This window comes from Tyto alba, unplaced genomic scaffold (assembly GCF_018691265.1).
Source record: "Tyto alba isolate M040663 unplaced genomic scaffold, T.alba_DEE_v4.0 Super-Scaffold_40, whole genome shotgun sequence".
Taxonomy (NCBI): Eukaryota; Metazoa; Chordata; class Aves; order Strigiformes; family Tytonidae; genus Tyto; species Tyto alba.
This window is the reverse complement of record NW_024881316.1, coordinates 33,262,500-33,275,327: the sequence shown is the minus strand read 5'-3', so window position 1 is coordinate 33,275,327 and position 12,828 is coordinate 33,262,500.

Genomic DNA, 12,828 nt, shown 5'->3' with positions numbered 1-12,828 from the left:
TTCCACATGATTTTAACGAAGATTTTAGCAAAGATGTTATTCTACTCACAGCACTTCTGTTCATAGCTTTTTTTTTTAGGTTATATCTAGGGGTCTGCTCTCTGCTGTCTTCTTTCAGACATCTATTTTGGCTGATTTAAATGTGAAGAAGGAAAAAAAAAAAAACCACTGAAATTCCTACAAACAAGACCTTGTTTTTTAAAAATGAGGTGTCATGTATAGTTTAATTTAATCTTTGTGTGGTTTTCTTTGGCATATTGCTCACACTTGGGTTTCATATGGTGTATCACAGCAGTTCAATTTACAAACCCACTTGTTGGGCTACAATTGGTTATAAAAATTCTAAGGAAGTGCTGCAAAAGAGCAAGTTTTCAATCTTGAGACAAGTAAGTGACAAAGATGTTCTTCAAAAGAGATAAGGTTGGATTTCTGGAGCACACACATGTGAAAAGATCTTAAACAGTAATTTTGCTAAATAATAGATTGTCTTTTTTTTCCTTCTGCCGATACATGCTCATTCCACTTCTCTATCTTTTGGTGTCCATCAGCAGAAGTGCCAGGTCACACCTCATACATAAGATGTCACACTTCTGAAATTCAAATATATGCTGTCAGCTCCTTTTTCCACTGAAGAGCTTGGTACTCATACTGCATTGGAGACATGAGGTATTGTTTTCATGATGGCTTTCAAGCATTACCCCCTGAAATATATGGCCTTTTGTATATGAAAAAGGCAGTTTACACAGTTGTGTAGCAAAGACCATATTTTCTTACATTTAGGAACAAAGACATGTCAGGCTTTATTGAGCACATCACTAACTATATAACTAGCATTAAACACTCTATTTGCAACTGTTGCTGTGTATTTTGTGTGTGATTATCACCCCTAGATCTGCATCCTATAAAAAGATATTTCTGTTTGCTTAATTATAAAGCTCTTTATGAACAGGCTCATCTGTAAATAGCTTGGTGCAGCTGAAATAGAAATATAATTATAATGAAGGCAGATGTTTCTGAGATACTTCTCATGAAACTTGTTCTGAATATACAAAGGAGAAAGGCTTTTCTAACCAGTGGAGTGTGGGCCAAACGTGGCCTAAACATCCAAATGTGATGAGGGTTTCTCTTTGGGGGCAAAATCTAAATAATTATAATAATAATAACAGCAGTAACAACAATAATAATAGCAATATTTCTAAAATCATATACAACTGCCTTCTCCCTTGGTAAACATCTTTCCTTCTGAAACATGAAGGGGCAAAGAAATAACTTTTGTCGCTTATCTCTATGGACTAGTTGCCAGAAAATTCTGGACTTTTCTTCTGCAATACTTTATTAGAGACTGATGAAACTCTCATGGAAAGACAAAGTTTAGGGTCATTTGTGTACAAATACAGCACTTCTGTCTGCCTCATTGTCTCTGCATGAGCTCTTAATGTATTTAAATCCTGTCAGTGAAATAATGAGACAATTTATTTTTATTAGTATTTTGATATCCAAGAACTTATAAAACCACTGAATCCTACTTCCAATGGAATTATGCTCTTTAGAAAATCTCACCTTCCAGTCAAACCACAGGCTTCCTTCCCTCTCCCTCCCTTTCATAACCATCAGTAAATGTGTGTGCTATGGTGGCTGACTGACAGCTGTTGATCCAAGCCTGCAGTCCTCTCTTCAGTGGAGCTGATCCTGATCAGCTCTCATTTGTCCCATCTTCAGTGACTCACCAGCAGAGCCAGTCACTGTCCCAGTCATCTTATGATAAGGCAGCCCAGACAAATACAGCCGTCTGGCAGGCTTGTGAATTGGAAATGGCTGGTTTAGTTCAGGACAAACTACTACAGTGCTGTGGAATAGCACCCTCCCGCCCAGTACAGTCTCATTTAACTTACAGCATGTGCATGAGAGTCAGTCCTCAGCACTGCCGGACTGTCCATCTTCCTCTTCCTCATCTCGGTCCACAGGATTGAAGGAGGGAGTATGGAACTGGGCTGCCTTAAAATGGGGACAGGAGAGAGTGGAGCAGAACAAACTGTTAAGAATGATTTGAACTAAGCCCGTAACACTCCTGATATCCCTGTTGTGAATATTTTTCAAACATAAACTTAGCCTTCTTATTAAAATTTATCAGAAGTAGAATATGGATATTTGTACCATAAAACATCAGGGATTTGATTTAAAATGAACCTAGTGATTTTAAAGGATTGTGAATCAGCCTCTGAATGTGACTTTGGGTAGCTTGTAGTAATTTTTACTTCCGCCCTTTGGTGGCAAGTTAGCTGTCTTAAGGTAGCCTTACCTGGATGTACAGAATGGGAGACTACATCTCCTTTACAGGCAATGTATCCTCAAGCATAAAGGAGCTGAATACAGTTCAGAGTGATTCCTCTTGAGATGTAAATTACTGCACATCCTTCTCTCTTGTGCTGAACAACTTCACTGTGTCAACGTCAGCTACACCTACCATGCTATGACCTAGCTCCTGTGGTTATATTTGAGTAGTCCACTATCACTGCTCAGGGCTTTGCAATAAGCTTTCATTACTAGTGTATATCAAGCATATTTCAGTTTAAGAACACATCATAGTTCTCATTTCAAAAGTTACATCCCAAGTTGCTCCTCTGCAAAACAGGCACTGGACAGAGGTTTTCTGGTCTGGTTGGATAATTTTGCCCTGCATTTATATTCTTTAATGGAGGAACAACAAAATATCTGGTCTTTCAGTGTATGTGCATCACTTCCATTAAGAGTAACAGTGATTATGTATGTGCTGAGGATTAGAATGAAGCTCTCAGACTGTACATACTTGTGCCTGAGGCCAAGCCTTTAGGCCTAACAAATCAGCCTGGCTTTCTGGTCTCTTCTGATCCTAAGGGACTCAGTGTAACTTGTCTACACGTAGAGAATGGGGAAAGACAGAAATGAAATGTGTTTCACTTTGCCAGAAGAGAAGTATCCAGCAATAACTCAAATATGGGAACTGAGATTAAAATTGATGGAGTGTTTGATGCCACAGAAACATTCTATTAATGAACAATTATTTTCAGATTTGTGCAGAACAAATGCACCAAGAGAAACGAGGACAAATATTTTTGCCTCAGGAGTCATACATGTTGTGAAATTAAGACAAATTACCCAATTGTTTCTCTTATGAATGGGAAACTGAGGCACAGAGATATGACCTATTTGAGATGTCTCTTTTTCTCTATTAGACACACACAGATACACACAGAGACTCTAATGGTTTCTTAAATTATGACTCCTGTGCAAAAGTTCATTTTTCTACATATGCTCTAAATTTTTGAACTGTACTTCTCCTCAGATTCCCATATCTACAAAAATGTCATCCACAGGACTGCTACTAATAGAATCTGCCAAGTCTGTGGCAGTCATTTAACCTACCAGCTGTGAGAAGAACCTATAGCATCTCTTTGCATCTCTACCTTCACCTTTTTGCCCGTTTTTCACTGTCCTTGTCAGCCTTTTTTTTTTTTTTTTTTCCTGAGAACTTCTACTGAAAATTGTATCTTTATAAAATGAAGGTGTTAAAGGCTACCCTGCCTACAAACTAAATTAAGCCATTTAATAACTAGCCCTTTTCTTTATTAGGGAGTAAGGTAGAAAACATTATATCTGAGTTTGGACATACAAGGAAAGTGTCTGAAAGTCTCTTTCACTGAAAGGCAAGTATTAGCTGTTTTTCACATTTCCCCATAGCTGCGTCTCTAAATCAACACTGAGGCATTGCTGCCTTCATTAGCTCTTCCACTCTGTTATATCATGAATATAATTTGTTTTAGACTAGCATGTTAGTGAACAAAACCCAAACACAAAAAGCCTTGATCAAGTTATTTTGTAGTTTGCTACAAATTCAGAAGTATTGGGCAACAACCTAATTTGTCAGTTTTGAAGAAAACCTGTGTTTCTGACTTCTTAAAATGTTTTGTTGCCATTTTTGTTTTCCATTTTTCTGTTTTGTTTTCTTACCTTTGTTGTGCTGGTGACCGAACAGAAATGGAAGATCTTCACGAATATCTTTCATGAGATTAACAGCCCAGTTCTGCAAATGTGTGAAATTAGGAGAGATTTTGGAAATAAAAAGGGATCCTTCTGAGATAAGCTTATTCTTATATGTTTCCAGGATGCACAGAGGGGCATGAAGGCAGAAAGAGCTACATGGTTTCTGGATTACATCGTCTTCTTTAAAAGAAGACACAAATGGTCTGTTACCACTTATAGAGACTGCTATGCAATGTCATTAGCAAATCTGTGCTTTCAGAAATGAAACAAACAAAAATCCCTTCAAAACACAGGAAGATATGTCACTGTGTTTCCCCTATGTCATATAAATCCAGTTCTTCAGATCTGAAAGTTCCTCATGTCTAGAGCTGTCTAAAGCGCTGATGAATTCAGGCATCAGATTATCAGTTGACTCCATGTAGCCAAATCTCTGATCTATATAAAGTCTAGATGATGGAATAGACGTGCTTGTAGAACTGCGGACAGATTCACTATTCCTTTGTCAAAGCAGGTATTCCTGATACCTATAGCTGCTAGTGTGGGTTGTACACTGCAGTGAATTGTCACATACCCATCTGGGGACAAGTCAGAGCCAGTACTAGTGCTTACTTGGTCAATGCATATGGTTAAGGGTCGTAAGATGGATGTGGAGTGAGAGGAAGCATGGTAGGACAGCTAATAAAACTATCAAAGTGCCTTAAACAGTGTATGTGGGACAAAATGGAAATTGTGGATAGAGGTGGAGTAGCGCCAATATTGAAAAACTGAAGACCTTATTATGTTGACTGCTCATTTACTTTGGGTATGGCTGACTTAGACTAATATCAAACAGCAGATACTTTCTCCATATACTCAATATAGATTATTTGAGTTAGAGGACTGGTGTACTGACTAATACATTTTGTCTTGTTTTGTTTTGTTTTTTCCCTCTCCCTCTAAATAAATAACTGAAATGTTAAAAGAGGACTATAATAAACGATGTATAATGAGCTCTTTAGAAGTTCTGGAGAAAGTGATTCATGCAAAATAGTATCAAACTCTGATTTGTGAACATTTTTACATATATTCATCAGATACTTAAATCATGTAAATAATGAACTTCTTCCCCTAATGTATTCAGTAATTTTGTTTAAAAAATCGGTGATTTTTTTTCTTGACTTCTAATAATCTGTATGAAAAAAAATCAAAACCTCAGCATTGAACCCTGTGGACCTCTGGATTGTCTTTATGCCAGTGATTCTTTGCACTGGTTTTATGATGTGAAGTAGACACAAGAAGGATTTGGAATATGCTGTTAGAATGGGATAAAGAAGCCTGAAGGTAATTAGATTAGGCCTATGTTTTGGGGCTAACTCTTATATAAAGTAAAGGGAGCTTCAGCTTTCTGTGCAGAGTGTCCTTTCACTTGTCATATATAAAAGAAAATCCTAAATATATTGATTGTGTCATATTGTGGATATTATTATTATATTTAATTTATGTGTTTATTCTATATGATCTTCTAATTCTAACATTATCTATTGGTTATATAATATACAGTTATTGTAATATAATTTTGATATCATATTATACAGTATAGCATATATTACATCAAATAATTATATAATATTCCAGATGCTGATAAATCTACATTAAGTAAGATTTTTACCAATGTAAAGCTGCTGCAGCAGGAAGATTTGTCTGAAATCTGGCTGAAAAGTTATATCCTGTAAAGAAAACTGTTTCACCAAGGAATCTGTGAACTACAGTTGTAAAATTTTTGCACTTCTAGGACACTTCAAGGAGATAGGAACTGGACCACAGCCTTCAGTGGTAATGGGCAGAGAAGCTGGGAAAGGGACAAATCAAAGAGGTTTTACAGTGTGGGATCAGGAGGATTGCAACAGCTGGGGAGGGTCAGTGAGGTTACGACATTTGAGGGAACTGTTGGGTAGGGAGCTCTTCGGTGAGGAAGGATGAGCCTTATGGCAGCTGGAGCTGAGTTTGCGTTGAGACTTATGATCAGGAGGAATTGGGAACAGTATAGCATCTGGAAGCTGATCAGGCAAGGGGCTCATATCATCTGGGGGATCAGGAAGTACACAACAGCTGGGAAGGGTCAAGCAAATACCCAACACACATGGAATTGAACAGCAGGGCCTGGTGCCACATACGGCTTCTCACATTGCTTTTTTATGTATTGCCGCTCTCTACCTTTCCGTAAATTTCCCTTAACTCATGTTCAAAATGTGTCTTTGTGCAAAAACACAGAGGCAGAAATAAACAATACGAATTTCTACTAAGAAAAAAAATGTGGATAGTCCTTCCCAACCACAAAGAAGCTAGCCAAAATCCATGTAATTCTAATTATTGGCTAGTGAAAGTTTTCCTTCTTCAAACCCTATTGCACCCACTGCCCTACTGGCTGAAGATTTTTACGAAGTTTTTTCCAGGATCTCAATCATCCAGAGAAGATAACTTTCTCCTCCAGTGGGAGCTCAACATGTGGAGGCTCAATTTTGGGGGATATTGCACAGTGATACTAGGTGGACTTCAAGACAGACACTGCAGGTGCAGGAAGGACAAGATTTATGTGTCCTGCTTGGCTTACACCAGCTCTAGCTGAACTTGTGATTTGTCTGCTACTGAACAATTTGTTTACTTAGTCCTTTCCCTACCTCAGATGTTTCTCTTGTCTATTGTGTTATTAGATACCACGGGTATAATTGTACATCTGACATTTTTTTTCTTAGAGTTTCTACTTCCTATCTGAGGTTTATTATTTCTTAAATTCATGTCCTTCACCCATGCCATGGCTGTCCTGTCTTTTTGTCCATTAATTTTAAAAGTGATATCTTTATGAACAATTAACCATACTTCCCTACCGTTTTTTTGTCATTTCTCTATGACCTTTGTTGACATGCCTAGAACACAATCCTCTTTCATTATATCCCCTCGTATCTGCACCAAAGTGTTCTGTTTCATGATACATTTTGTTTGTAAGCTCATTTTGTAGGGACCATTTTAAAATTCTGATTTAAGTGCCTAGCACAATGCAGTCCTTCACAATAGATCTCACAGGTAGTAACAAGAATAATAAATGATAGAAGTGAGTTCCATGAAAGTCCTGATTCTTTGCAGAGCTTTGACAAAGTTGGAAATGATGTCATATCCATCAGGCAGTTGTGACAAATGCGCATAGGGTGGAGGATAAACTGTTGTTTTACCTGTAGAAAAATTTGTAGTACTCTCTTGTGTTTTCCGTAGCTGCTCATAATATTTTTTTCTTCTATAGGCTCTTATTGCTTTCCAGACATGCTGTGCCTTGTCTTTGCCAATTGTTGCCATCTGTCCTGATGACATTGTGATGGAGGTTGAGTGTGTTGCTGAGCTTCTTAATAATGTCACAGTGTCATTTTGCTTTACCTCTGTCACTCTGCTGCTGTTATGCTAACTTGTCTTCCTTCATCATTTCTTTTTCATGACTCTTATACTCAAGGCAGTCTAAAAAAATGCCCTCTGGATTTAAGTTCTTCACTTCTTTCCACCATATCTAATATCTCATCTGCTCTCTACAGCTGCTTTCTGTGTTCTGTATTTATTCCAATCATATTCTATATGGTAGAAAGTGCTGCTTGTAGGACAGATTTTTTTAATTTCCTCTTGGCATTCAATAACACCCTATTAAGTGGCTGTGTTTACACTGCAGTTGTCAATGATCTTTTCCGGGTCCTCTGCTCATTAAGCAATAAATTCAACTTTCCTGGCTAGCAGTGTTTTGAACATTTCATGTGGCAATATGGAGCCAGTCCCACAGGGAATGGTTTCCTCTTACCAGACTGCTCCCTCCACGTGCTATACTCCCTGTTGGGTTTATCTAACTATGTCATCTCTACGAAGGATACTTGAAGCAAGCTGTTGCCTCTTTCTTAGTTGCATGCAGGTTGCCAGGGAGCCTGGGGGACCCACCATCTGACATTCATAGCAGTCGGCTTCTATCCGAATATGTCTGAGAATCCCACTGAAGCGTGGGATGACAAGTTCCCTCTTTTTTTTTTTTTTTTTTCCCAGAATTACTTCTCATCCACAATTAAGGTAATAAAATGTTTCTGCCAACCTGTTATTGTGTTAGCATTCGGATCGCTATCAGTCACTGCAGAATTATAAAAATGATCTAGAAATAGTTTTTCAAGGACATTTCCTAAGTGTCTTTGTTTTACATTTAACTTGGAGATCATGAAATCTGAAAAGCTCTGTCGACCTGAGTCACAGAGAAGGTACAGTAAAAGTGGCAATTACTTGGGCTCTCCTTCCTTGTCTGTATTCTGCTTCAACTTTGACCTAGGTAGATCACACCCAGGAGTGAGAAAATAATTCATTGCACAATCTGGTGCTTAACCTGCCTACTAAGACTGAGAATGAGGGTGCCAATTAGTGCCAGCTGTAACAGTTCTTGGGAGATGTGGACCAATCCAACAGGAGTTGGACCAGGACCACAGTTCATTTCAAAAAGGGCACTGAGCAGACATTATAATGGTAATAATTTTCAGCTACTCTTGAATTAGGACAGATTCAGACTTAATTTAATAGAACAGGCACTTCTAGGGGTACTGAAGGTTAACCCTGGGCAGAGAATGATATCAGAGAAGTAATGCGGAAACAAATACATGATCAGAGAAATTTAATAAACCTATTATCTTTATGAAAGAAGAAAAAAAAAAAAAAGCTTGACAAACGAAAAGCCTAACAAAAAAGAGGGAGTGGGTTTACAGTCATGCTGGGGTATGGTGGAAGGGCAGAAAACAGTAAGCTCTGTTAATTCTTGAGATCCTGGAGGGAGAACTGAGATCATGTAAATAGCAGAAAGTGCCATCCTGTAAATAGCAGAAAGTGCCATCATATAAAGTACTGTGTTTCAGTACTGATAGGATACAAAATCCAAATGTCAAACACAGTGCTGAAGTATGTATGTTATTAATAGATTTATACCAAGTTCCCTCTCTTATACCCTTCTCTGTGTTTGAATGTAGTTTCCATTCCTGTAGTATGTTGATGTCTTTTGCTGTGTGTTGTTCTACTCATCTACATCCCAGCTTAATTTTGACAACTTGTTCTTCCTTCCTTCATAGTTTTCTACTCTGCACCATCACTGACACTAACTTTCATACTCATGACACATCTAATGCTTTTGCTGTATGTTGCTTGATTTGGATCTTCATTTAATCCTCAGCTTTGATACAACTCTTCAGCTTGCCAAGGGGTCATTCACATGACTCAATCTTCAAGTGGTTTTCTTTTTTTGGCCTCTCATCATGTACAAGAGGCTATTTCAGAATTCATCGGCTTTGACCATCTCCTGGTCTTGTCTCAGCATGACTCTTCTGCCTTTCCACTCACATAATTTAAGTCTGTCTTTCATGGTTTCCAATGCCATCAGTATTATTGCCCTCTCTTCTGCTTTCAACAAAAGCTAAGTGCATATCTGTTAGTGTGCTATAGGTAAAGTAAGTTAGAGAGCATGAATTATGAACTGCTCAAGAAATAGCAGCTGTTGAGCTTGTGTGCACAGCGAGGTTTGTCTGCTGATGATCAATAAAAATCAGAGTCAGTAGCCATGCTACCAGAGGCACCATCTGTGGCTAGAGAGCCAGAAGCTTGCTGACTGTGATAGACACTGCTGGCTTGAAGGAGGACAGGGACAGGTTATATTCACATGACTCCCAAAAGAGAGACGTATTCAACTATCAGTGAGTGCTAGCTGGTGGTATGTGGGCAAAAGTACTCTACTGCTCTGACTAGATCTCTGGGTGGAAGGGTCTGGAAATCTGACAGTGGAATACTGGGATGTCCCTTTGCTATGCTGTTAATGTGGAAAAGTAACATGGCTAACAAATTGGGTATTATTACTAAAGAAATTTGGTAGCAAGGGACCAGATGGGAGTAGAGAGACAGAACCTTCAGTCTTCTCTTGAAGAAACAAAGGTAGTGATGTCTCCTTTCTTATTCTTCTTGCAAACCTTGTGTTAATATCCCATATTCAAAACAATTCACCCTTGTCCCCATTTCCTTTCACAGTTACTGCCCCACTTTATATTTCCCTCCTGTGTGTGCTGTATCCTGTCACTTCATTTTTCTTCCTGAAACCCAGCATGCAGCAGTTTAATTCAGTTGAAATCACTCTTGTCAAATTTCAAATGCCCTATTCTTAGCCAAATCTCATGCTTAGTACCCTGTTCTCTCAATCTTGTCAGATGTCTTCGACATAATCAACCATGCTCTTAAAATCACGTCATCCCCTGGCTTGTGAGGTACCAACATCTGTTGATTTCTCCTCTGACATTTCCGGTAATTCCTCGAGTCTTTCCTTTGATGGTTTCTTACCCCTGATTATCCCTTAATAAGGCTCACTTTTTTTTTTTTTTTCCTCTCATTTTCCTTCTATATTGCATCTCTGACTAACACATGCAAAACCAACTACCATTTCTTTGCAGATGACTCACAGACAGAGCTCTTGTTCAGATTTCTCTCCTTTTATACCAAAAGAAAAAGATCAACTATTACACTATGTCTTTGTGGATGCCTACAAGTCTTTTCAAAGGTCAGTCTGAGTAAAAACCAAGTTATATCTTTTTACCTATATACATTTTTTTTTTTTATTCATCAATGTGACATCATCCTGCTTGTCACTGATATAATTCAGTGTTTTTATTCACTTAGGCCTCTCTCCATGTTCTGCAATATGAGGTATGGCTAGGTCTTGTAGATGTTTTCCTGCAACATCTTAAACATATATAAAGTGTGTTTCTCATTGTTTCACACTGTAAAAACTTTCGTCCAGACACTTTTCATTACATCTTCATTCCTAATTAGTTACAACATCTTTTGTAAAATCTCAGTTAATACTAACATCACCTCAGAGATACAGTTTTGCCCTTTTATATCTGTCCCCTCTCTTTTGCTGTAATGATAATTTCCATTGATTCTTGCTTTGACTATGTCAAGGAAATTATATATCAGTTCAGTGGTTTCCCATTTTCCTTTGAATCAATCACTGCCTTGATCTTCAAAGCCCTTCATGGGTTCTTCTCACTCCATTCTCATTTGCCAGTAAGATGTTGATTTCTGGCCTTAGTACTTGATGTCAATTTCTGTCACGTTCTTGATTGATTTTTTTTGGTGTTTTCTCCTAAGGACTTCTTGGTACATGGAGGAAAAAAACATAATTACCCACAGTACTATCTCCATATCTTCCTCCAAAACTCTGTAACACTTTCTTCTGCTGAGAAATCTACAGAAAACATAGGAATAATTTGGCATCTTGAGTGGGATACACCTGCTCAAATGTTAGTGCTACTTGTATGGTAGCTACATCTGAGCTAGTCCTGACTTCCTCAGTAATCAAGTCAGACAGGAGTCATGGATTTGTCTCATCCTAAAGTTCATATGCACCTCCCTAAATTGACGATAAAGAGAAGCAAGCAGATAGCTCCTTGCAGACATCACAGATATATGAAACTCAGTAAGTATACAGAGGATTAATTTCTTATGCTAGTTATTTTTATCCCATTATTTTCTGTTATTTTGATTGAGGTATTAGTATCATTTTTTTTTTTCTTGGGTTGTCAACTCTAGAGTAGAAACTTCCTGTTTTTCCATCTTTGCTCAACCCATAATATACCATGGCTTACTTCCATAGTTTTTCATGCTGATAATATACAAAACAGCCAGAGAGCTCAAATAGGTGACTTGACATGTTCATCCTTCTTATGAAGCACTTGCAGATCTACTCAGTACTTTCAGTTGTTCATAAATATGTCAGACAAATGTTTTCATGGATAAATATTAATGAAACAAATTATTGTTACTTTCGAGCATTTCTTTTGGCTTGACTAATGTAGGAAAATGTGTTTGCTGATTTGATCCTAACAAATAAGCAAGCTAAGTCAAGAAGCAAATTAGGTGGGAAAGTCATAGGATTACTCAGACCAAAATCCAGTCAATTTCATCAGTCTAAGAAACCCCAAAGTCAGAAATGAGCACTTTCCTGTATCTCAGTGAGGAACAGAGTCTACTTATTTATTAGGATAACAAACAACTTCCTTAAAATAGAGATAAGAGAGCAAATAAGAAAATAAAAATAGTGAATAGTACATGGTAAAAGAAAGGAAAATAACTAGTCTTAAGCACAGAATAAGAAATAGCTTAGCAATTTGTTTGGTCTGATACAGCAATTACAGTGCTAAATTAAATGCATTAACCAAATGCCCCGAGTGGCTGATGCCATGTTGTAGTCAATTCAACATATGTGAGGTCTTCTCAATTGCACCAACATGTTACATTTGCACAAGTCGCATTTTGTGTCATTCTGTATTGGAACCTGAGGGCTGTTTTCTCCCAACTAGAAACAGAGATATGAGCAAAACACATCTACCATTTTACCAGCTAGCAGCATATATGTTCCCAGAAACATAGCATCCATCTGTCTTTCTTGTACTCTCACTGTGTCTGATATCAATTTGGGTAGATAAATAGTTATCTTGAAGTGTTTTTCCATAGTCCCAGATGTGTGAATTTTAATTAGCTCTAATAATTGCCTTTTCTATATTGTTTCTATGACCCATGATGTATAGCATCTAATCTTTATAAATCACATCTAAAGTGAAAATTTCAAAATCCACTGATTATAATGCATTATATTTATTACAAGTTGAATTGCAGCACTCTTGATACAGACAGAAGTGCACCTGGGATAAAAAGCTAGTCACACAGTGACTGTCACATGTAATGTTAAAAAATGAAAAATATTAGGGCTGGACTCTTTCTGTAATG